Below are 26,831 nucleotides of genomic sequence, written 5' to 3' on the forward strand. Positions count from 1 at the left end.
ACGGACAAGTTGCTCTTGTGTCTCCAGCATTTTCTGTTTGCTCAGATATGACATTGTCCTATCCAATTGTGCAAAGTCTGTGATACATAACTCAGAAATGATGCAACGGGGGACGAATAACCATTATATGGGTGTGATTAAGCCTATAAGAAATAGGCACTGGTTGATCCACTTTCTTGGCTATATTCTGATAATGGTCATGTTGTGATCACACTAACTCAGATGGAATTTCAGAGGATATCACAGGTTGAGCAGTGAAAGGCAATTGCAGAATCCCCAGAAAAAGTGGTCTTCTTTCAACCTTACCATATCTGTATGAATTGTAACTGTTTACCTTAATCCAACTGTACACTTTGCTGCAGTGTGTATAGGGATTCACACTTGAGGATTCATGGTCAAAGTCCACACCTTTCTTTTCAAGGTCCTTGATTATATTCATTGGTTAGTGAAAACCTAAGATTAAATGTAATCAACCAAATAAAATCAAAGTTCTCAAGGCTCAGTATATCTGACCCACAAGATAAATAACAGCTGTGTGCTGTACTTTACATACTTGTTCAATTTAATACCAAGCTTTAGGTCAGTTCTGATTTTAATTGTGATTATCAGTGCTTTCCACATTTTGACGGGCCGTAGTATTTGGACTGGGTGACTTATTAAGGTTTTTTGTAGATGGTTACCATGCTGTTCTCTAACTGCTATTTCATAAAACATCTCCAACCAGAATAAAGAATGGTGACCTTGTAGCTAGCTGTTACAAGCTATGGCTCTGCGGCACCTATAGTACAGGAGAAGTTATAGCTGCATGTAGGTTAGCTCAGAAAGAACACGCTGTTCCCAGAAAGAATGACACAAACCCCAGTTGAGTGTAGTTAACACTGAGCTTTATTGGGCTCACTGGCCTGCTTTTATTCTCAAGGTGAGGGGCATGGTCAAAACTCTCTCAGCACTGATTGGTGTGTTTGCGATCTCCTTTCCCTGATAGGCCAGTTGAGCTCTTTTGCTTGTGGGCAATTGGATGGCAGCGCCGCGAGCCTCGTGCAGCCTGCTGGATCATTGTGTCCGTCCTTCATTTTGTGAGGCCCCATGGGGGAGCTGCGAAGGGCCGCCACAACTTCTTCCTTTTGTGCGTCATTCCAGTGGCTACAAGAATGAAGAGAGAGGTCTGATGGCTCTTTTGAAGTGATAATGGAGGCACGATGGGCCAAATGGCCTCCTCTTGCAATGTATTCTTTAAAACCACGATTCTCATCCAGTTGTACTAATTCATGGAAACCAAGTAAATAAAAAAAACACTTCTCTGGAATTTTACCCATCTATTTTTATCTGCAGAAATGGTGTAAACACTCAGGTGGTCAAATAATCCTGCTGAATGTTTCCAGCCTTTAGTGTTTTCATATTTCCAGTATCTGCAGTATTTTGATTTTTTTGCATGTGTCCTCTGGCTAGTTACCAATTTCCGAGCTTTCTGTTTTGCATGAAAAGAACCTCTAAAATGCTGTTAAAAATTTAAATAGAGTAGCATGTCCTTTTTAAAATAGATTGACCAGTGAGAGCTTGAGCTCCAGACAGAATCCCCCTGGGTGCTTTTCATATCTCAGTGGCAGTCCGGATGATAACAACCAGAGAGAATTGAGTTGATGCAGGGAGAGTTCAAGTCCATCAATCTTTAGGAAACCTAGGAGACAGGCCAAGGCTCATGGTGCAGCCAAGTAGCTAGAGTGGAAGACCAGGTCAATCGCAATATGTTGGTGAGTAAAAATAGCTTGGCTGTGTAGAAGTGTGAAACCTCTGTGAAGAAAGAGGGAGAGAAGGATGGGAAGAGTTCCACGGTCTAAGTTCCTGGAGTTAAGAAAATTAAAATCATGATTATCTTGCTGCATTAGAAATAACCTGAGAATAACTATTTGAAATGTCGAGGGTTGTTGCATGATCAGAGATGCTGCTTTATTAGATGGCAGTTTGGAGGGATTTGGTCAACAAGATCCCATGGCTGCTGTTTGTACAACATGGGATTCTCCCTCAAGTACTGGCCAAAATTAATCCCTCAAGCAACGTTTCGACGAGCAGAAAATCCACGGTGCGGATAAAACAAATGAAAGGCTCAAGCCTGAAACATCGGTTATGTATTTTTACCTTTGCTAGATCAAGGGTACTGTTTGACCTGCTGAGTTTCTCCAGCTTTGTTTTTTAACCATGGTGCGGATCTTAAGTAGCACTGTACTGACTGTGCCTCCTTTTGAAAGTGATGGTTTGGTTTCTCAACGAGATGTGGAGAATTTATTGCAGCACATTGAAGAGTTTCCCCATTGACCTACCCAATATTTAATACCTCATTAAATGTAAACAAATCAGTCATGTTTTCTTGTGGGAGCTTGCTGTGCACAAATTGGTTGCAATGTTTCCTACATAACCATGGTGACTGCATTTTATTAGTTGCAAAAGATTTTGGAGTGTCCTGAGGAGATGGAAAATGTGACACACATGCAATAATTTCAAAGAGCTGCGGGTTGAATTCGGTCAGAGATGCAGTCCATTTAAAGTGCTTCTGCGCACATGTGATTTGATTCTGAGTGTCTTCAGATACAATGACATTTGTCCTTCTGGCCACCTTGATTAAACTGCCGCTCTCCCAAGCTGCGGCTGTTTGTCTGAGTCGACAGATTTTTAAATGTAAATAAATAGGACCTGTTCCAGTGGGAAGGAAATTGAGTCCGGTCTATAATTCAGCTGCAAGATTTCACTCCGACATTTACTGAAATATTGTTCGCCATGTATAATGTACATTGAATTGTTTATTGTCACATGTATTGTGATGCAGTGAAAAGTTTTTTTTAGCATGCTATCCAAGCATGTCAACCCATACTTAAATACATCAGGTTGTGAAATAATTAAATAAAAGTGTTGGTTATTCTGTTTCATTAGGGTCTTTCCAGCCTAATAGCCCATGCTACCCAAATACTCCAATTGACCCACTACCCCCATATGTTTTGAAGGGTGGGAGGAAACCTATACAGACACACGGTGAATGTGCAAACTCCTCACAGACAGCACCAGATTTGAAACTGTCTCGCTGGCACTGAAATAGCATTGTACTCACTGCTGCACTAACTCTATGCCACCCAATAAATTTGAACATCAATCTTGCCACATCATGCCATGAAAACATCAAGAAGGCAGTGGCTCCAAGAATATCCCCACCTTCCTGCATAAGTGCTAGAGGCAAGGCTAAAGCATTTATATCCACAGTTGGAGTAAACCATTTAAGAATCTGAATCAGGATTTATTGTCATGAACAAGTCATAAAATTCGATGTTCATATTATAACCGTCTTACAACAATATATATTTTGAAAAATGTTAGAGTGCACGAAAAGTAAGGCAGTGTCTTTGGTTCATTGATCATTCAGGAATCTGATGGCAGCGGGGAAGAAGCTGTCCTCGTGCCACTGAGTCTTTGTCTTTGGGCTCCTGTACCTGTTTCTCGATGGTAGCAGAGTGAAGAAGGCAGGGCCTGGGTGGTGGGGGACCTTGAGAATATAAGCTGCTTTTTTAAGGCACCACCCCATGTAGATGACCTCGATGGAGTGAAGTCTGGTGCCTGTGGTCGCAAGTCGAGTTGACAACCCTCTGGAGTTTATTCTTGTCCTGAGAGTTGGCACCTCCATACCAGGCAGTGATGCAACCGCAGGCAGAGACCGTCCATCTCTGCTTCCTCCTGATATCTCCACCATCTCAGAAGCCTATCTTTGCATATTCAAAGACAAAGTTTGTTGTATAGGGAAAGTACAGTTAAAGCAGTTCATGGGCATAATCTTTTAATCAATAACAGGTCTCTAAGGATCTGATAAAAGCTTGAGTTTGGAGGATTGCATTTTCAATCTCATGTGTTTACATTTGGAACAAAAGGTAATGGTAACATCACAAATGTACCTTCTCTTACCTCATTTTGTAACTGGACCACAGGCAACCAATTCTTTTGGCATGGGTTCAACATTACAATCAAACAAGGATCTGTGTGAGAACAATTCACAAAATGTCACTTCACTGACCTTCTGCTTCCTACCAAAGTGAATAACTACACTTCATACTGCACCCGAGTTGTATTTTCCCCACTTACCCAACTTGTCTAAATTGACTCAAAATTTCTTTAAACAAGAACGTCTGCATACACTGAGGTTGAGTGCAAGAGTTCAAAGTGCTGGAGAAACTCAGCAGGTCATGCAGCAACTATAGGAAGTAAAAGGTAACCAATGTTTCAGACCTGAACCCTTTGTCAACGTCTGAGCGAAAATCAGCCACCTCATTAGCTCACAAACCAACTTCGACTTGTGTCAATAGTACACCTAGAAATATTACTTTCAACTGATTTGCTCAATCTTTAAAATGAATTGTGCTTAATGATGACCTGAACATTGATCCCAACAATCACATTGAGCCTGCCATTCTAAAAGAGACTTATTTATCCCTACTGTTTTCCACCTGCAACTGATTTTCAATCTAAGCACATATACAGGTGGTCCCCACTTATGACCTATGCGACTTGCATACATATGACTGAAACAAAAATACTTTAACAAACATTTTTCCTTTATTTTTAAAAATATTTTAAAATCTATAAATTACGCATCCGTTCCCAAGGATCCAGGATCTGTTGGTTTTGACGGACCAACATGGGGGCGGCCACAGGCCCAGAGGGTGCTGAAAGTCCGCTGCTGTGTTCCATTGTGTTCTATTTTCGGTACACAAAACCAGTGGTGGACCCAGTGTTCAAGGTGGGGGAGGCGAGCGCAGGCCAGGCGCCGGTAGTGGTGGGCAATGAGTTTTTACAGGGCTGGACCATGGACGAGGTGCTGCGACTCCAATTTTATGAGTGTGTTGGCCCAGAGTAACATGTCCATTTCAAGATTCGATTGGCTAGTCAGAATGGGACTTGGACATGTGTCATGGACTATTTGTATCTCCAATTTATCTCCTCTAATTTTGCATACTAACTGGTTAAACAGGACTTGAACAAAAGGCTTCTGAAATTCCAAGCACACCATATGAATGGATGGTCCCTTCACTATTCTTTCAATTATATCCCCAGAAAGCTTCCGAGGCATATCAAACCTCAGTTTCCCTCTATCAATAATCAAACATTTGAATAATCGTGTTGATATTATTTGTTATCATATCCTTTATAATAGACATACTTTGACATAAATGACATCCGGCTAACCATTCTTTATGTCCCTGATACCCCTCCCTTCTAAAATATATTGGGAATACATTTTCTCCAAACTAATCTGCAGAATCTCTAGTATTTTGGAAGGTGACATTTATAATTTAGATGACTTTTATCTTTGAGAGTTCTAGGATGTAGATGATCAGATCCTAGGAATTTAATAGCTCTCATTAATTTCTATCAATTCCTCCTCTTAGTTTTCTGTATTTTTTGGAAATTATTTGTATCCTCTTCGGTGAATATAGAACTGAACTACTTGTTAAATCACTCTGCCCTTTCTTTGTTCACATTATGAATTCTCCTGCAAACAGTAAGGGATCTATTTAGAATCATAGAGGTATTGCCCTTCAATGATCTTTTCCTTTTAATGTACTTCTAGAGGTTTTTACAACCCAATCACATGTTCCCTGCAAGTTTACCCTCGTATTCTGTTTTTGCTCTTTTAATCAATCATTTATTGATTTTTGCATACTTCTAAATTGTTCCCAATTCCCAAGCTTGCTATTTTTTGTCAAGTGTATATGATTCCTCTTTGTATCTAATACAATCCTTAACTTCTTTTGATAGTCGTGGCTGCATGCTTTTTCTTGCATATTTTTTGTGCGAGAATGCAATGTGTAACTATTCCAACATTTGAAATGCACAAAAATGCTGGAGGAACTCGTGAAGCTTCTGGCGAAACTAAAAGGCAGTTGTCGTTTTGGGCCTGAATCCTTCGTGGGGAATGTTCTTTCGAAGTTGCCCTCTGTCATGTCTTTCAAAGGCTCGCCAACCTCGCATAGCAAGCTCACTCTGAGTGACATTGGAGTTTTCTCTGTTAGTGCGCAACTCTAGTTTCAAGTTCATCTACTGCTCTTGCCAGCTTCATGAACAATTCCGTCACATTCTAATGCTCTTCCCCCAAAGGATGCCAAAGGACATTTGAAAGGATGTCCAACTTGCACAGCATCTTTACAGTGAAAGGGATGGAGAATTTTTACCACATAGTCTGAGGTTGGATTTCACCCGTACTGCGGCACTGATACCAACCTCAGAGCAGCACCTATTTCCCAAATTTGCACTTATTCGACTGAGTCCCTCAACCAACGTCACCAAACTAGATCGGCAGAGTGGTGTTATATCATTATAGGTAACAATAGTGTTTTTCCTTTTCAACAATACCTCTTTAAGAGTGAGCATGCCCAGTATTATGGGTCTGGTGACAAAGAAACTACCAATTGTGGGCGGCACGGTTAGTGCAAAGCTATCACAGCATCAGCAGCTTGGGTTTGAATCCAGCACTGTGTACGTTCTCGTTGTGTCTGCATGGGCTTCCTCTGCGTACTCCTGCCTCCTTCCACCATTCAAAAACGTACTGTTCTTGTAGATTGGGCAACTTTGGGGGCTGGAAAGTCTGTTATGATGCACGGCTTGAAAAAGATATTCTTTGTGGTTCAGCTATTAATTGCTTGAAGTTTAGAGGATGTTTTTTTTCCTTCTGTTGCTATTTGCATGACCTTCAAAATTTATTATCATGAACAAGTCATGATGTTTCATGAGCAAACATTCATATTATAAACATCTTACAACATTAATGTAAAAATAACAGTGCACAAAAAGTACGGCTGTGTCTTTGGTTCATTGATCATTCAGGAACCTGATGGCAGTGGGGAAGAAGTTATCCTTGTGCCAGCAAGTGCTCATCTTTAGGCTCCTGTGCCTTTTTCCTAATGGGAGCAGAGTGAAAAGGGCATGGTGTGGGTGGTGGGGGTCCTTGAGGATAGAGGCTACTTTTTTTTTTAAGACCCTGCCTCATGTAGATATCCTTGATGGAGTGAAGTCTGGTGTCTGTGATGTTGCAGGCCGAGTTAACAACCCTCTGGAGTTTATTCTTGTCTTGAGAGTTGGTGCCTCCATACCAGGCAGTGATGCAACCAGCCAGAATGCTCTCCACGATACACCTGTAGAAGTTTACAAGAGTCTTCGGTAATGTGCTGAATCTCTTCAGAAACCTCACAAAGTGTATCCGCTGGTGAGGCTATACTTTCAATGTGTAGGCTCCAGGATAGATTCACAGAGATGTTCACACCCAGAAATTTGAAGTTCTTGATCCTCTCTTCTACTGGCCCTCCATGAGGACTGAATCATGTTCCCATGACTTCCTCCTGAAGTCCACAATCATTTCTTTGGTTTTGCCGACATTGAGCACATTGTTGTCATTACATCATTCAGTGAGCTGATCTATCTCCTTCCTGTACACTTCCTCATTGCCATTTGTCATTCTGCCGATGACTGGAATTGTGTCTGGCCACAGAGTCATGGGTATATAACAAGAAGAGCAGTGGGCTAAGCACGCATCCTTAGGGTGCACCTGTGTTGATAATCAGTGAGGAGGAGATATTGTTTCCAATTTGAATTGACTGTGGTCTTCCGATGAGAAAGTTAAGGATCCATTTGCAGAGGGGGTGTAAGTTGCTTCTCTTGTTTCTGACAATCCATCAATAACAGTACTTCAAAAATACTTCATGACCTGGATGACTACATTGGGATATCCTAAATTCAATAAAGGCTCAATATAATGCAAGCTTTTCTTTTACTTTGCCATATTTCTCCCCAAAAAGTAATGATTCCTGAAGAAAGATAGTTCCCAGGATGTTTGATGTCTTTGTGGATCTTAGCTAAGTGGGCTGATGTTCTGATATGCCGGATGACTCAAAAAGCAACTGAGAATTGTCTTGGGTGGACTAATCAAATAGACCTTATTCCTCCCAAGCTGACAACATTATACATACTATTGACAATAGATGCAGGAGTAGGTCACTTGGCCCTTCAAGCCAGCATCTATTAGCCATGATCACAGTGAATGGCAATGGCTAATCATCCAGAATCCATACTCCATTCCTGCCTTCTCTCCTATCATTTGACTCCACTATCTTTATCTCACTTTTTCTTAAAGCAGCCAGAGAATTAGCCTCGACTGCCTTCTGAGGGAGAGCATTGTACAGATCCACAACTCTCTGGGTGAAAAGGTTTTTCCCAACTCTGTTCTAAATGACCTACCCCTTGTTCTTAAACTCTGGTTCTGGACTCTTCCCAATATCGGAAACATTTTTTCTACCTCTTGCATGTCCAATCCCTTAATAATCCAGTATGGTTCAATAAGATCCCCCTCTCATCCTTCTAAATTCCAGTGTATACAAGCCCAGTCGCTCCATTCTTACAACATATGACAGTCCTGCCATTCCGAGGATGAACCGAGTGAACCTACACTGCACTCCCCCAATAGCAAGAATGGAGTATAATGTATCAATAAGAATATATTGATACATTATACTCCATTCCAGTGAAGCCAATAATATCATCAAACCTGGCATTTTCCCTGTCGCTATGACCCTCTGTCATTTGAAGCAGCAACTTCATTAATTTAGCCATCATGGATCATATAGCTAGTATGGATGAGTTCAGTGGCATAGTAATTAAGCTGCTGGACTAACATCCTAAACCTTCTGCAGTTGATCCAAAAGCCAGCAGAACAACTGGAGAATTTATATGTAACTAATTAAACCCATCTGGAACTTGGGGAAAAATAAACCTTAGTAGCTTTGGCCATGAGTTGACTGGATTGGTGAAAAAGCCCATCTGGTTCATGAATGCTCTTTAGGGCAATGTCTATTGTTCTTACCCAGTCACAATTATATGTGACTCAGTGTGGGTGAATTTTAACTGACCCCTAAAATAGCTCAGCAAGTCATTCTTTTTCAGAAAATTGGCCGTTGTCCGCAGATGCCAGCTTTGCTGATGGCATCAAAATGCTGCCTAATGAATTTTTTAAAAGAAGGATTGGCATCCTCTCAGAAAGCAAGAAGTTTAATTTGCATCTCTGCCAAGGAGCTTCCCCAAGGTCTAACACACTCACAGACACAAGTATTCCTCTGAACGAAGCTTAATGTTACACTTAGGCATAGATGCAGACTTCTAATAAATTAGAAACTTCAGGCACACAATTTAAAATAAATAAATAAATAAATTCTGCTTTATTTACAATAAATTGTGCATTTCAATTCCACCCTGGAGTGGGTGCAGTGTTCCTAATTTAGCTGCAACCAGCTGACAAGAAATTCCAATTAGTGTTAATTTTAATGCATCTTCTTACAGAGCTATTCCAGACTGTTAACCAATCAACATTGCCTGTTGAGAATGATCTGTCAAAATTTGTTTGTCTTTTGTTTTATCTTATAATACTTCAATGCAACTACATTTTAGAACTATAGAATAGCCCAGCATGGAGGTACTCAACAAATCAAGGATTCGGAGTTGTTTTCCACACACTCTTTCTCTTTATCCACACAGCCTTGCAGCTTAATTCTGTATTCAGGGACATTCTCTTTCAAAATTTCCACTGAATCTGTTTTTACTACCCATTCACACAGAAATGCAGGAGGAACTCAACTGGCCTCGCAGTGGCCATAGGAGGTAAAGCTACATTACAGACGTTTGAGGCCTGAGCTCTTCACCTGAAGAAAGGCTCATCCGAAACATCACTAATGTAGGTTTTCTGTGTGTTTTTACTTCAATCACAGTGTCTGCAGACCTTTGTGTTTCACTCTTGCCACCCATTTATCCACTGCAGTCTACATAACAGCATGCTACAGGCAAAAGTATTCTCCTCGACTCCCCGCTGGTGCTTTCTTATCTTCAATCTGTATATCTTCAATCTGTATATCATCTGGTTATTGATAATGTTCAACGTATTTCCTATCAAACCTGAAGGCATGCTTTATTGCATTTTTTATACACACAACCTGAGAGTGCAGAAGAGTACCTGGCATCGAAGTCATTTGTTTTAATAAGTAGAAAATTAAAGAGTGCCATTGGAGTGGAATGACTAGTTTTCAACATAATCATGCCTCCCATCCTGATTGATAGGTCCATTAGGCAATTTTTCTGGTCAGTATGGAACACGAATTTTAGTGCTGACATTGAACACTTTCATTGATCTGTGCACCTGCCACTTCGTTCCCCGAGCACCATTTCCTTTCTATAACATTCAAATGGGGAGTTAGAAGAGTTCCGTCCACTCCTGGAGTCAGAGGAGAATAGGTGATTTGAACAGTGCGACATCAAAGGTGAAAGGCAGGGTGTAGTCCTTACTGATGGAATGGTCTTATCCATTCTTGTGGATTTTGGCTGCACAGACATCAGACCTCATCTTGATCTTTATTTTGCAGCAACTGATTTTTATCTGTCTAACATTCTGAAAACAAAACATTTTTATTGCAGCAATACCTACTGAGTGCTCGTCACACACACAATATAGTGCGATAAAGGAGCATGTTCACCTTGCAATTTGCTCTAAAAATGCAGTCAAAGTAAATGGAGCACAAATTCCAGAGCAGAATGCAAAGTGGCATGTGATCATATTGTATATTTAACATGTGCAACTCTGGTCTCATTTCCTGGACACTTTCAACTATGTACAAAAACCTACAGAGATCTCAGGTAAGTTTTAAAGAGCAGATAAGTCTCGTTTCATATCCTGGCAATGTTTTAGCTCTAAAAATAACTATAGATTCAGATTACTGATCTTCGTCGCATTGTTGGTGTGGGAGTTTGCTGTGCCACATTTTTTACATTACAACTGTTATCACACTTACAACATACTCAAAATAGACTCTGAAGCACTTATGAGGTTGTGGCAGATGGTATATAAATGCGAGCATTTTCTGAATGGTCCAAATTTTGTGCTCACTTTAAGCTTGTCTCTGTCTGGCTTACAGCAGGCTGGAAGATGTTTTGTATAACATTAACTTTTCTGCATTATTATGTGACAATGAAGGAATCTTGATCTTCTACCAACTTAAAGTGTGTAGTTATATCACAGTAACAATTCGGCACTTGCAATGGGTATATCAAGTGTCCAAACTGCTTAGTTGTGACTTTGGAAGTATGAATTCAAAACACTTTGCACATAACTCCACTAATTGCTCAGGATAATATCTTTAAGGTTTAATTTCATGCAGGCTTCATTTTTTTTTTAAAGACCTTCTGTGCCAGAAGCTCTGGTCACCTGTCCTAATATCTCTCTCAAATAACATGGTTTCACATTTCATATGATAATCTTGCTGTGAAGTATCTTTTACAGTTAAGGTGCTATACAAAGTTTAAGTTGATGTTGTGGCTATATGAAAACAACTTGACAACTAGTGTTAGTGCCTGGAATTAAGGGGGGGGGGGAGTTGGGGGGGCACATCAGTCACAAAATGAATAACATTTCACTTGGAAGAGTATGGAAAGAACCAGATGTTTTTTAAATTGAGCACTGAGGGAATATTTGGGAAATTTGACCTTTACACGTTTATAATCCAGGTGTCGGAGTATGGCGGCTCAGATTCATGTCAAGTATCTAAGAGTGATGATCAGGTTCCATATCTCCTTACAAAGCAGGAGGAGGCCCATAAAGATTATAATTGCTTGTAAAGCAATCCTATTCTCCCACTCCTTTTCCCTGTAGCCTCCTCTTCTCACCTTCCCATCAACTCCCTGCAGGTTCTCTAACGCATCAGGGGCCATTTACATTATTAATCTACCAATATGTATATCTTTGGGATGTGGGATGAAACAAACCTATGGAAGAAACATACGTGATCAAGGTGAGAATGTGATAATTCCACCGCCAAGCCACCAGAGATCAAGATTGAACCCTACCTGCACCAGCTGTGTGGCAGTGACTCGGCTCGCATCACCCCGGAGCAACCAAAATCAGATCAAGTTCAAGCTTATTCTCATCTGATTGCACAAGTACTACCTGGTGACACAAGATACTGAAGAATATAGTGTCAGAGCGATTCGATGAAGAATTATTTTAGAGTAAATAACAAGAAAAAGAATTTTTTCTCTTTATTGTGTCATCTATGAATTATAAAAAGCAATGTTGACTGTGTAAAGAATAACACTAGGAGCCTCTGCATTTATATTACACCATATTTTTACTGAAATTATAGATTGTTTGGAGGATGATTATTCATTTATATTTTAAAATTGAGATACAATGATAAAGTTATGCCCATGGGAGTAAAATCTATTGGCTGCATTATATAAAAGCATATAATGGGATAATGGGGGGGGGGGGGGTACAACCAATCATTTCTAATCCAGTTCCAGTGATAGCTGTGTTGCAAAAGGAGAGAATGAGTAGATGTGGAATGTATTTTGTAAGAGTTTGGAAGAATGAGAGAACTCGTAAATTGGTTGACAAATTTGGAGCAGGTGGGGTGTTTGACCCTCCTGAAGAATCTAAGACAGGGGGCACAGTTTGAGATTAAGGGGTTGGTCTTTGAGGATGAGATGAAAAGAAATTTCTTCACTCAAATGATGATGAACCTTTAAAACTCCCTGGATGACTGTGAACGCTCAGCCATTTTATTCTTCCAAAACAGATAGATTTCCGATTTATTGCCAAAGTACATACATGACATCACATATAACCCTGAGATTCTCCTTTCCTGCAGGTGAGGCCAGAGGTGTATCTACGGGAAATAGTGCCTGTGACCAACCTTTTACGTTCTATGGGTCAAAATAAATGGTGATCGGGAGGTCTCGTAAGAGCTGGCCTTGGTGAAAGCAAATGGTTTAGTTGTTCTTCCAGAGCTTTCTGTTTAAATAGCAGGACAAAATCGGGGAAATCCCATGCGAATTTTTTATATCTAAAGTGATGAGTTGTGGAGCAAAGTACTTGGATTGGGAATACTGCTGGACAAGTCATTATGATAATTAGCCAATGTTCCCAGGTGATTATTTTTTTAAAAACACACAAAAAAAAGGGTTTGCATATAAATCAAGAGACAGTTTTAAAATTCTATCTTGCCTTTGTAAGAATGTACAATATCATGGAATTACAAGTATTGTCCTGCCATTTCATTCTGACTCATTCGATGAGTTACTCAATTCATCAATTTGCTTTTCTATTTCCTATATAATTTCATTTGTTCTCTTTTCAAATCCTTTCAATCAGTTATTTTCAAATCTATTTCTAATCTAATCTAATTTTAAGGCAATGAATTGTGCCTAGTTTTGAAACCCTTGCTTCAATTGAGGTATTGTGTTACTGGAATGACTTCAATGGGAGAACAGAAGACCTGATCAATATTTTGTTAAGTCTAAATGAAAGAAGTAGAAAATTATTTTCCTCCAAAATGTAGAATTCTAGAACCAGAGCTTTGTTAAACAATGGACGTGGCTTGGTAACTATGGGATGCAGATGTTGGGGTCAAGTGCAAGACACAAGCGTGGTGGTGTGTTCAACGGCACATGGATGCAGTGAATGAAAGACCAGGATGTTTTATTTCATGAAAGTACACATGGTTAAGGCATTTTGTAATTGGTGTCGATTAATACAACGAGATAGATAGCTGAGAACTAGATAGACAGCCATCAATAGAAATATTTGCCTTGTCATAAATAAACATGGATGGCATAGGGGGAACAATGTTGTCTTTAATGAAAAATAGTTACCATCAGAAATATTATCATTTTCCTTGTGTCTCTTATTGCTTTAATTGCATCAGAGGACCTTGGGGTGCAAATCCATACATCCCTCAAGGTTGCCACACAGGATGATAGGATAGTTAAGAAGGCCTATGGGATGCTGGGATACATATATAGGGGGATAGAATTCAGGAGTAGAGAGGGCATGCTACAACTCTCCAAATCTTAGAGTATTGTATTCAGTTCTTGTTACCTCATTATAGGAAGGATATGAAAGCTATGGAGAGCGAGCAGAGAAGATTTACCAGGATGTTCCTGGATTGGAAACCAATCTTAAGAGGCAAAGTTAGCAGAGCTGGGACTTTTCACTTTAAAGTGTAGAAGAATGAGATGAGATTTGAGAGGTCTACAAGATTATGAGAGGCATAGGTAGGGTGGACAGCCAGCATCTGTTTCCTAGAGCAAGATCGGCAAACACCAGAGGACATATGTACAAAGTTAAGGGAGGGAAGTTTAGAGGAGATATCAGGGTTAAGGTTTTTTTTTTTTAACAGAGTTGTGGATGCCTGGAATGTCTTGCCGGGGATGGTGGTGGAAGCTGAAACATTGGGTGCATTCAAGAGACTCTTAGATAAAAGGAAAATAGAGGGTTATGGGTAAAGGGAGGGCTTAGTATTTTATTTTAGGAAGGGATATATGGGTTGGCACAACATCAAGGGGTGAAGAACCCATAATGTGCTGTATTGTTCTATGTTCTAACTCTTGGGTTTTCTGAGATTTTCTATCAGCAACAAGGCCATGGTTTTGCATCTTCTACAAGATGACTCACAGATTCAAGGGGTAAACTGCTGTGAATAGCTATTAGTAAATCCAACTGATCAAAGTGTTTTTACTCTGCTTTATTTTTAAGAGGTCATATCAAGAGCATTCAAAATCACGGGCACATATGAGGCCAGAGTCACCAATTTTCTTGGAAGAAAGTCTTTATTTGAAGAAACCCTCATTAAGGTTTCCTAAAGTGCAAATTAATGAATCCGTTCCAAAAGAGATATGGAATGTAGGATGTTCAAATGGTGTCAGGGGAACTGTTGATTGTTGACAAGCTGTCAGTGATTTCCAAGGAGAAGGAAAAACTTTTCATGAAAGCTGGTGACTATTGAGAGTAAAAAAAAAAGAACAAAACCATTCTCATGTGCTCAGGTTTTCCCAAAGTTTTTCACAGTCAATTAATTACCCTTGAAGCATAGAAGCAAACTACTAGAAAATCAATGAGCAAACACAAAAGACATATACACAAGGCCATACGTTTCAGTTCCAGGTCATTGCTTACAGCAGCACCTCTGGATAATGTTTTAAGCACAAATATTTCCCACTGTTTCATCATAGAAATTCCTTCTGTTATAATGTTAGAAATGGGAATGTTGGCAGATGTTTGCACAATGTTCAGTTCCATCTGCAACTTCCCAGGAAACAGTCATTCATGCCTGGATACAGAAAAAGATACCTGGACAGGGTTTAACCATAAAGTATTAAATGGCAAGTAACATTAATTCCACGCAAATGCCAGGCAATTTCCAACAAAAGAGCGTCCAACTGCGTTTGATTGAGATTCATTTCAATTAACCATCGAGGAGCATCCACTGCTGCGTGGCCTGCAGAGTTTCTCCGGCACATTTGTGTTTTGTACTTTAAACAGTCACTCCCACTGCCACTAAAGCTGCAGAGTGTACCCACTTCAAAATATATTTCTTCAAATCCACCACCTTTAACATCAAGAAGTGCAGTGGGTACTTGAAAATATCAGAAGCTGCAAATTTCCCAACAAATAGCACACCAACTTGACGTAGCTGGTCCTCATTGTTTCTGAGTCTAAACCTGAGAACTCCCTAATCAACGGTACAATGTCTTCGCCATAATGGTTCAAGAAGACTGCTCACCATCAGTTCCTCAAGGGCAATTAGGATGAGCAATAAAAGCTGGCCATGCCAGTGACACCCATGTCCTGCAAATGAGAAAAGAACAACGGATGACCTTTTTCACATTTCAGAGCATGGTATATCTTTAGGGCCATAATCTCTGGAAGGACGAATACCAAGCAACCCTGATTCATGTCAGTCTGATGAAATCATAAATCATTCCACATTACAATGCATCTCTTTGTCTCAAGAGTACTAAATCACTCTGACTGGTGAGGCACACTTCACCCCAACAGGGATTAACATCACGAGTCACCACAGGTAGGATAGGAAGTCTATTCTCTCTCTGTCTCCCGATGCAGCACACAGCAATCTGGAAACACAATTGCCTTTTTAAAGAGATTTTGTTCACAGATAAATATTTCATTATTTTGCTTAAATCTTTAGAATATCTTGAACTTGATGCAAAATGGCATGCAGTCAAAATTTCAGTCCTGTATTGGTTAGGGGAATTATTGGGATAACACGATGGATTTAGAAAGATGTCAGAACAACAGCAGACTCTATGCTGAGTCTCTTGTCCCAGCAAAGGCTGACCTTTATTTTATATTCCTATCACAATCAAGGATGCTTCACACCTTGTGAGCCAAGGTCAAAGATCTGACTGTTATCTGTGGCAGCGCAAACGACTGCACTGGTCTCAATGTGGAAAAGAAGGGATTTCATCAACAAAAATGGATTTTTTTACTCGGAGAAAGAAAACAAGATAGATCCCAATTTTAACCAAAATTTAAAACTGACTAATAGGGGACTTGGTGGTGGGGGGGGGGGGGGTGGGGGGGAATTAATTCCTTCTAGAAATAGAAATGGGTCCAAATGCAAATAATATCAACAGTAAAAGGCAAATCCAGTCATTGTGACCTAACTTTAGAGAGGGTTGATATAATGAGCAAAATGACTGGTCAAAACCAGAGTTTGTCAATGTGAATATGATTTGTTGCAACCAATGACACAGAATAATTCATAAACTGTTCTAGTGATGTTTTATTTGTTTACGGGTTGAAGTGCCACCTGCAAGGTCACAATCTATTCTGATTTGGAACGGTGCAGGTGATTGTAAGCACCCCTCATTTTAAGAGAGTGGAATATCAAACCAGAAAAGGTTTGCTACAACTGTAAAATGCATTGGCTGAAATGCATACAGTTTTCATCTCCTGAATTAAAGGGTAGATTGGTAGCATTCTCCAGGTCAATACTTTTCAATCTGTGGTCTGTGGGTTTGTAATAGGTGGTCCGCGGTGAGGTAGCAAAGATATAACTGATACTATAAACATGTAAAATAATGATTGTAAATTTCTCTTTTTTTTAAAAAAAAAAGAGAATTCTCAAAAAGATTTTCCCACCAAAACAAACAAAATTTCTGTGTGTGGCCTGGGAAGGTACTCGAGTTCACCAGCCCCCAACCCCAGTGGTCAACATGTTTGCTATAGGTGATCTGCAGTAAGTAAAGGAATTCTAAAATGGACTGTACATGAAAATAGGGTGAGAACCCCTGATCTCGGTTAATTACTGGGATATAGGAGGTGTCTTCCGGAGAACAAATTTATTTATTCTTGTCACATGTCCCGAAATCTAGTGAAAAGCTTTCCTCTGTGAGACTTGCAAAGGCTGGAAAAGGGTCACCATGCTCCTGAGTCATTTTGAATGAAAAAGAAAGAATCGTCCTTCAGAGACGGTGATTGGTCTCAATTTCCCCCTTTGGCCCTCAATCTGTATTCAGCTACCTGCTTGGCATTGCACCTCTTCTACCCAATACCCCACAATCGTTGGAAGCTGCCGATGACTGCAGCCTGGCAGAAGGCATTTGGAAGCTGGATAGGGTGGAGCCTGCCTTATCCAGCCACCCTTGCTCCACCCTGAATTCAGCAATCAGTGATCCATAAGAGCCCAATGGGGTTTGAGAGAAACTAGAGCAGCATCAGCATTCCTTCACCCCCAACCCTGGCTGACCTGGTGCAGGGCTGCAGTTCACATTCCTTCCTCAATCCTTCAAGACCCACCCACCACTTCTTAAAGTCACATTTGAATCTGAACCTTGGATCTTAGATAAATTGGAGGTAAGGTTCTGAACAGCTGAACAAAGTAGCTGCTGAAAGGCTGTTTCCCCTCGTAAGGGTGCCAAGAACTAGGGGGGCACAGTTTCAAAGTCAGAAGCCTTCCATTCAGGTCAGGTTCTCTGAAATTCTCTGTCCCACTGACCTAAGGTAGACTGAATTCAGAGATGAGGAACTACTTCATCCAGAAAGTCGTGAATCTATGGACTTCCCTGCCCAATAAAGCAGTAGAGGCTGCTTCACTAAATGGGTAGATTTTTGAATAATCATGGAATTGAGGATCTTGGGAATGAGCGATCAAATGGACCTGAATCCATGGCCAGATCGGCCATGACCTTATTGAATGGCACAGCAAGCCCAATGGGAACGGAGGCTGACTTCTGATTCTATTCCTTACATTCTTTGGAAATGGAAGTAACCACATGAATTTGGTGTCCCAGCCTTTTGTGGAGTGTTACGAGCCCAGAGAACTCCAAAAACCCACCAGCAATAGATATTCACCAAGAGAAATGGTTACCTAAATAAGTTGTTTTTAATTATCTTTAAACACGAAAACAGAATCACACTTTAACTTATCACTATTTACTTAACTAACCTAACTTAACCCCTTCTAATTCTAAGCGCACGTGTGTAAGTTCAGAAAAGTTCTTTGATTCAGTCCAATCCCCCTTATCATTCCTGCAAGTTCACTGGTTGCAGGCAATTCTTATATTGTGCACAGAATTTAACATTTATAAAGTTCACCAGGTATTGATGCTTGAAAAGTAAATGGTTACCACTCAGGAAGGTTCTTGTTGGTTTTCAGAGAGAGATTTGTTGTTCCAGGACCTCCACAACTGATTTACTTCCATCAGCCACTTCAGTGTCTTGCTGATGAAACTTGCCGCCTCAGGTTCTCCAGATGATAACCTCTTTCTTTCAGGTCACCACAGAGTTCCTTTTTGTTTCTTTTATTCAAAGTGAAACATTAGACAGCCAGTCCCCTCCTCTTGCATGAACCACTAGGACTTTGACCAGGCTGAACTAAGCACTCACAACCTATCTTCTAAAATGGGGTTTTTCACAAGCTTGCCAGCTTGTCCTGTTCCAGTCCCAGTTGCTGCTGCTAACTGTAGAACTGATCTCTCTCTCTCTCTCTCTCTCTCTCTCTCTCTTGCAAAACCTCTTGACCCTCTTAGAACAGCGCATTCTCCTGCAGGCAGAATGCAACTCCGACAAGTTCTTTCATCTTTTGCCTTTTGTAAACAACAACCCATTAGTGAAGTCTCTTGGGCACTCTCTAAAGCTTTTGCAAAGGCTCTGGAGCCGATATGTCTAGCGTTAGCAGAGCTCCAGTAGTTCAAATAAGTTCTGTTTTAAAGTGTTGTATGTGACCTATTCTAACAATTTCTCTCCCAAAAACATCTATATACTGTTACAGGAGGAGGATATGCCAGTTTTGAGAGGCCCTGCGATGTATTTTGTGGATGATACATTCTGCAGCTTATGGTCCACAGCTGGGAGAGCTAAGGCTGCAAATGCAATATTGGTCAAATGGGCAGCTTTGACCAAGATGATGTCAAGCTCCTTGAGTGTTGATAGGGCTGCACTCATCCCGGCATGTTTAGGGTCATCCATAAATAGGTCACGCAATTTAAAGGCCATCAAAGAGTACACCAGGGATAGATCAGTTACAGATATGAGCAGAGAAATGGCAGATGAAGTCTAATCAGAAGTGTGAGATCTTAAATTTAAGAGGTCAAATGGAAGGGGTAGGTGTACAATTAATGTAGGTTTCTTAAAACTATTAACATGCAGAGGGATTATTGAAACCCACCACACAAGTAGTTGGGTGGGTAAAGAGGTCATATGGTTTGCTTGTCTTGGCACATTGAGTATAAAAATAAAGAACCGTACTTGGAATACTTCAATTCTTGTCGCCCCATTTCCAAAAAAGATGTAGAGGCTTTGGAAAGATGATTGCCAGGACATTGCCTGGTTCAGAAGGTATGAGCTAATGGGGAGAGCTTGGATAAATTTATGTTGTTTTCTATGGAGCGCCAGAGGCTGAAGGTTGACCTGATGGAAGTTTATAAAATCATGAAAAGTATTGACAGGACAGTCAGAATTCTTTCCCAGGACAAATGTGTCACATGCTAGAGAACATGAGTTTAAGGGAGTTGCGTGAGGAAAATATCTTTGCACCAATAGAATGGCCTGCTAGGAGTAGTGGTTGAAGTAGATACAACAGTCACATTCAAGAACCTTCTAGATAGCCATTTGAATGCAAAGGGGCTGAAGGGATATGCACCCGGAGAATGCAGCAGATTTTTAGTTTGATTTAGCTATCATGCTCTGTGCATAAAACATGGGCGGAAGTGTCTGTTCCTCTACTGCACTGTTCTACATTTTATATTCTATAACTTCATGAAAAACTATATCCAGTTTGCTTGAGAAGCAACAAGTGAATCAAATGGCGAGAATCAATCAAATTACTAACTGCATTAAGCTTCAAAACTGAAAAAGAAAGACTTGCATTTATATAGAAACCTTCCTGTCAGCTCAAAGAATGTTACGGTCAGTGAAGTGAATTCACTGATGAGAGAGAGGACCGTAGCAGCAAGCCTGTGCCCATCAAGCTGACACAAACAGTAATGTGATAAGGACACGGATATGTGGTTGGAATTTAGAACAAACTGCCTTTAAGATGCAGACAAACATTTAAACTGTAAAGACAAACATCGAATTCTGGCAAATGTGGTCATTATCTTTGGGTATTTGAGGGTTGCCATGAACATGGTGGGCCAAGGGCCCTCTTCCTGTGCTATACAACTCCATGATGTAAAAGCACAAAATTGCTGGAGAATCTCAGCAGAACCCACCCCGCCCATTGGAGGCAAAGATGTCTCGGGCCTGAGCCCTCCATCAAAGTCCCGACAAGTTGGTTATAAAACTTTGCCTCCTATGGACGCTGAGTTTCCTCCAGCAATTTGTCAATTTACTTCAATCACAGCATCTGCAGACTTTTTTTCTTTAACTCCGTGATATAAAACAGGGAAAGTGAGGGAAGAGTGTAAATGGCACTTCAATTCCAATTCTTATCAGATCAAATGCGTCCTTTTAAGTCCTGCACTTGGAGGTTGATAGTCATTTGAAATGACAAGTCTTGATGTTTTCAGTCCTATACAATAGTGGAACTAATTTTTTTTTTCACAGCCATTTCATTCCAGGAAATTATTCCCATTTTCCCAGAACAGATGCTGTATTTTTTTTTAAACTCTGAATGGAATCAGGGGGCCATTCTGGTTCTGACATTTTACCTCCCAGACCCCTTGTCAATTTCCTGGAATGCCTGCTGTCTAAAGTGAACAATGGGTTAATGAAAAGGACGTCGCTGCAGTGGCATTGCAAGTCCAGCCATTCTACTTTCCGCACTTCTGGTGCGCTGACTAAACTCGCATAAATAAATGGAGATTTGGAGTTTTGGTCGTTCGTGTGTGAACAACCAATGCCGAGATATCAGACATGCTTCAGGCCGGTAAAATCACTCAGTCTATCTAAAGAACATAAATGATGATGGCTTTATTGCACTGGGGAAAGAAATAGTTCAGGTAGAGACTGACACTTCAGATTAAGGGGAATTGTCAGGGCATGAGACAAAATACGTGAAATTCAGATATAAACATTTTATTGAATTTTCTGCATGTTACTAACTCTCAAAAACTACCATCGACTATAAATTATCTCTAGATGGAACATGAATCAATTAAAGCAGTAGGAATTTGTACCAACACAATCTCACTAAGAGAATTAAGCACATAATTGGTAGTGAGACTGACCGGTACATTTCATTTTGTTGTCGTCATTTCAGTCAGCTGTGAAAACCCTGGCCATTTTTTCCTCTCCCTGGCTGAGGTGGAACTGAAGCTAGTTTTGGCCGACAACCTACAAACCCAAGTGAAGATAAGGTTCTCCCTGTTCCAGATTACTAATAAAAGCATGGAACTCCAAGATAGAATGAACTTTTGATCCATTCAAGCTCAAGGTATCTCAAAGAGTTAATCAGCCATGAAGATCCTTTAGAAGTGTACTTTCTCTATAACAATGGGGGAAACCGGTTGCATCACATCATAATCAGATGATGGGGTGGAAATTTGTTCTTGATCCCACATATTAAGCACTTCATATGGTAATGGCTCAATACTATATTTTTTCTGAAATATGCAAGAGAGCAAAGTTTTGGAAGCAGTGTGCATTTCACAGATGCTACAACAGTACACTTTTCACAGATGCAACTAAAGGTGAATTTCTACCTCATTCAGTTTCAAGATGATGTTGAAATAGTTACAAACCTACAAAATCCATTTTTTGTGTAAATCTTCTTTTGCAATGAAGACTGCTTTAAATATATCAAGGTAAAACTCCCCCCAGATTTGCAGTTTTCATGAAAAATGCACCAGCCTGTACATATAGATTGGTTTCCACTTGGTAGATCCAGCCTTCATGCTGTCAGTGATTGACTATTGTCAAAGGATTCAATAGAAAGAACATTGGCTGCACATTTCCATGAGTGCTTAAGTGCTTGTGCCTTAATTGATTAAAAAAAAGTTTCCCACAAAAATGCTCCCTGAAACTTCCCAGCTTTTTGATGGACATTTTAACATCACCGATCTCAGAGACATTCAATGCTGCATCAAGGCAACCTCTTAAAATTTCCTCATTGCCTTTTGCTGGAGAACTCCTCTCTCGGGAAACACTACCCTAAAAAGATCACTTATGACAATTGCTTTTGGCCTAGAAGAGTTTCCAGAAAAATTGATTTATTGATGACCTTGTATTTATTGATGGCCAAGTATTTTTGTATTTTTAAAAAAAAATCAAATGTCACTAAAATCTTATTCTATCATGTTCTTTAATGGTGACAATGAAGGAACAATTATTGGCCATGTTACTGATTTCTTCAATATAACACCAACACGTTTCCTAAATTCTCCTTCAATGTCGGGCACAAGACAACATTTCCGTCATTATAGCACCCTGTTAACTTTTCAACCTAGATTTTGACACAGAGCTCTGGGTGGAGCAAGAACCCACAATCACCTGACTCAAAGTGAGCGAGTGCTACCAACAGAACAACAGCTACCACACAATATGTTTTCACACTTGTTTATGCCTGAGTAAAAAGATTTCAGGCCAGGATCAAAACCATGTTGAAACAAGTTACTCTGTCTTGTGAACAACATGTCTTTCACAGTGAGAATGAATATGTGATAAGATTTCAACGTCTACTGGCATTGGGTCATCGATCATTCTCAGCTAATCATATCTAACTATTGAAAGACCTGAGAAAGCCCACTTGATAACACCAGACAATGAAGATTTTGCTTCCTGAACACATTTGGGTTTATCTTATGGACCTTTGTCTACTGATCTCGAAAATCACTTGAAAAATTTCCTATCACATACCGCTATTTTAGATATAACCTATTTTTCTGATTTCCTGTCATATTTTAAGTCTACTTCGAGTGTACAAAGCCTTGATGTGCAACATGTCATTGAAAATGAATTTCCTGCATTCTCACGGATTTTTTTTTGGGCTGATCTGGTGCAGTCAGTGATGAACATGGGGAAAGATTTCACATGGACATTGCAACTATGGAAAAACAATATCAGGGCAACTGGAATCCATCAATGCTGGCCGACTATTGTTGGACACTGATGTGAGAGGCATCAGGTGCTGAGTAGAAATTTAAATCAGCGGCAAAATATTTTTAGGTCAGTTGCACTAACATAATATGTCAGCATCACGACGCGATTAAACAATAAAAGTTAATTGAATGTTTCTCCAACTTTCGTGATACAGCAAATTTGAAATGATTGTTGTGTTCTGCTTGAAGTTGTCTGAAAATTCCTCATTTTTTTTACAGTTAGCCAACCTTATCTAAAAAAAATTGATGTCCATTGTGATTCATTGTGTTTCTCATGCAACTTTGAAATCACATTAGTGACTTTTATTCCAAGAAATAATCAAGATGCCTGCCAAGACATTATCGCCCCCTTTTTCTGTCCCCTCACTTTAATAATGAGAAACTGAGTAAAACATCAGGAGGGAAGTTTATAAGATGAAAGGGAGAACCACTGGATTGCAGGCAATCAGTGGAATAATGGCTAGAGTGTACAGCAGTTCAATCGTCATCTTTAGTTGTGTAAACAAAATCTTTGCAAGAGGATCTAATTGTAACATTGCTCACTTCTCTATTAATATAGAATGGTGGAACCTTGTTCCAATTTGTCATTGTTCACTGCTCTGATGCTCGAATCTCAGCACCTCCCAATAAAGGGGGATTCACACATCTCTGGAGTTCTGACTGGCTTGAACTGGTTTCTCTGGCACAGTTCTCCAGGAGGCAGCACAATTTATTCAAGGAATGTTAAGAGTCAATTCAATAAAGTTTATAAAGCACTGCACTGGAATCTGTCCTGTACCGAGAGCTGCCTTTCCCTGTTCTGCTCTTGGTGCTTCATTCTGTATTCACTCATTCTTGGAATATTAGCATTGTTGGCAAGGTCAGTATTAATCGGACTGATTGACTTGCCAGATCATTGCTGAGGCCATTGAAGGATCAGCCTGCAAAGCCACAGTTAGATCAGATTGTGTGAGGATGACCAATTTCCTTCTGTGAAGGATGTCAGCAAACCAGATGGCTTTAGTTTGAAGATAATCAAGAGAGTCATGGTCACCTTTACAAAACGTGATACTTAAATTGTGGATTATTCAGTAAAAAATTTAAATTCTTCACCTGCCAAGATGGGATTCGAACTCGTGCCTAGATTTGATTTGTCGCATACCTTTGGATTACTGCTTCAGTAATTTCTCTCCTCTGAAAAGGCTACAAAGATTGAGCTTTATTGTGAGAACAAAAGTACCAAATTTTTTTAACTCACTGGGACCTTGTAACCATTTATTAAAGTAAGCTAGAGGACACTTTAATTATTGAAAATCAGTATAGGCTCACAAATTAAAAGTTTTTAATTGTGATAAATGGATTTCAATTGTAATAACTGTCTATGATTCTTGAAGACATCAAGGAATATTTTTAATGCTATCTATTTTTAAATTGTTTCAAAGCAGAACCTAATTGTTCCGGCTCATGGAAGGTTCCACATTTTGTGATATGGAAATTGCAGTAACTTTAGAAAATTGAACACTTCTGAGAATTTGAGATAAATTTGCATTCAGAATGGTAATTACACCAAAAGCGGAAACTCATGGGTGTATCCTTGAGAGTGAGACGTGAGAGTATTTCATAACCAAATTATGTGTGAGGTCTGAAAGTAGTTCTCTGAATAAGCAAGTAAAGTTCATACTTTTTGCTTTCATTAGTTCGCCTTTTGCCATGTCACTTCAAGAATGCTTGGTTAAAATTGTGTCATGAGAGTGTTACAAATACAATTAATGCTAGATATCAAATGGTTCAATACAATTTCATCAATTATACTCCTCATAAACTGAATGGACTTAATTCTAATTATCTGAATAAATGTTTTTGATGTAATAAGTAATTGGGGACCATTTTACATTCAGGATGGTCCTGTGTGAAAGTGGAACAATTTTGGAAAGATTGTCTATTGTTCGGGCAAATTATGAAGAGAAAGATACAAAAAGACCCAAGAATATTTTTACTCGGGAATATAAATGAAGAAGATATAAAATTGAAATTGGATAAATATCAAGAAAAAATTTAAATATAGCTGTAGTGCCAGCAAAGAAATGTGTGGCGATTAACGTGGAAAACTGAGAATGTGGTAAAAATAGATGGCAGGTTGAAGTGCAAAATTGTATACCTTTAGGAAAACAATTACTTACAGTTTAAGGAATCGAATGGGAAACTTTTATAAAATTTGGGAACCATATATGGATTTTAGGAATAAAAGTCCATCCACATCCTTCACCTTACCCACCCCTCTCAGTTAGTAATTATTAAAAAAAATAGTCAATGAATATTATATATGAATAATATATATGTTGTTGTTCTTTTCTTTTTCTCTTTCTTCCTCTTTCTTTGGGGGAGGGGGTCATGGAGAAAGTTAAAAATTTATTGTATTATTTTGTATGGTTTATTAAGTTACTAATATTTACTGAATTTATACTTTGTATTGATACAAATGATATATAAAATTTTCAGAGGGTTGGTGCGAGAACACAGCCTTGCTTCACGCCATTGTTAATGGAGAAGGGTTCAGAGAGCTCATTGCTGTATCTGACCCGACCTTGTTGGTTTTCGTGCAGTTGGATAATCATGTTGAGGAACTTTGGGGGACATCCGATGCGCTCTAGTATTTGCCAAAGCCCTTTCCTGCTCACGGTGTCGAAGGCTTTGGTGAGGTCAACAAAGGTGATGTAGAGTCCTTTGTTTTGTTCTCTGCACTTTTCTTGGAGCTGTCTGAGGGCAAAGACCATGTTCAGCATGATGCTGAACCAAGCCATGAAAGACCCCAACAATGAAGACGCTGTTTACATCCGGTACCGCACGGATGGCAGTCTCTTCAATCTGAGGCGCCTGCAAGCTCACACCAAGACACAAGAGAAACTTGTCCGTGAACTACTCTTTGCAGATGATGCCGCTTTAGTTGCCCATTCAGAGCCATCTCTTCAGCGCTTGACGTCCTGCTTTGCGGAAACTGCCAAAATGTTTGGCCTGGAAGTCAGCCTGAAGAAAACTGAGGTCCTCCATCAGCCAGCTCCCCACCATGACTACCAGCCCCCCCACATCTCCATCGGGCACACAAAACTCAAAACGGTCAACCAGTTTACCTATCTCGGCTGCACCATTTCATCAGATGCAAGGATCGACAATGAGATAGACAACAGACTCGCCAAGGCAAATAGCGCCTTTGGAAGACTACACAAAAGAGTCTGGAAAAACAACCAACTGAAAAACCTCACAAAGATAAGCGTATACAGAGCCGTTGTCATACCCACACTCCTGTTCGGCTCCGAATCATGGGTCCTCTACCGGCACCACCTACGGCTCCTAGAACGCTTCCACCAGCGTTGTCTCCGCTCCATCCTCAACATCCATTGGAGCGCTCACACCCCTAAGGTCGAGGTACTCGAGATGGCAGAGGTCGA

The 26,831-nt window shown here is 40.0% G+C and overlaps 1 protein-coding gene across 44 annotated transcripts in view; it reads left to right on the forward strand.

The window, feature by feature from the left end:
- The window catches only part of LOC138745038 (transcription factor Maf-like), a 374,863-nt gene that overhangs the window by 101,825 nt on the left and 246,207 nt on the right, over window positions 1-26,831 (forward strand). For 13 of the 44 annotated variants that reach the window (XR_011345926.1, XR_011345933.1, XR_011345936.1 and 10 more), the window contains one exon: window positions 9,636-9,751. The exons of 24 other annotated variants lie outside the window; for them this stretch is intronic. The gene's annotated coding sequence lies outside the window, so the exon portion shown is untranslated. 7 more of the 44 variants (XR_011345937.1, XR_011345951.1, XR_011345954.1 and 4 more) reach the window with 7 other exon arrangements.

Source organism: Narcine bancroftii, chromosome 10 (assembly GCF_036971445.1).
Source record: "Narcine bancroftii isolate sNarBan1 chromosome 10, sNarBan1.hap1, whole genome shotgun sequence".
In the NCBI taxonomy this organism is placed as follows: Eukaryota; Metazoa; Chordata; class Chondrichthyes; order Torpediniformes; family Narcinidae; genus Narcine; species Narcine bancroftii.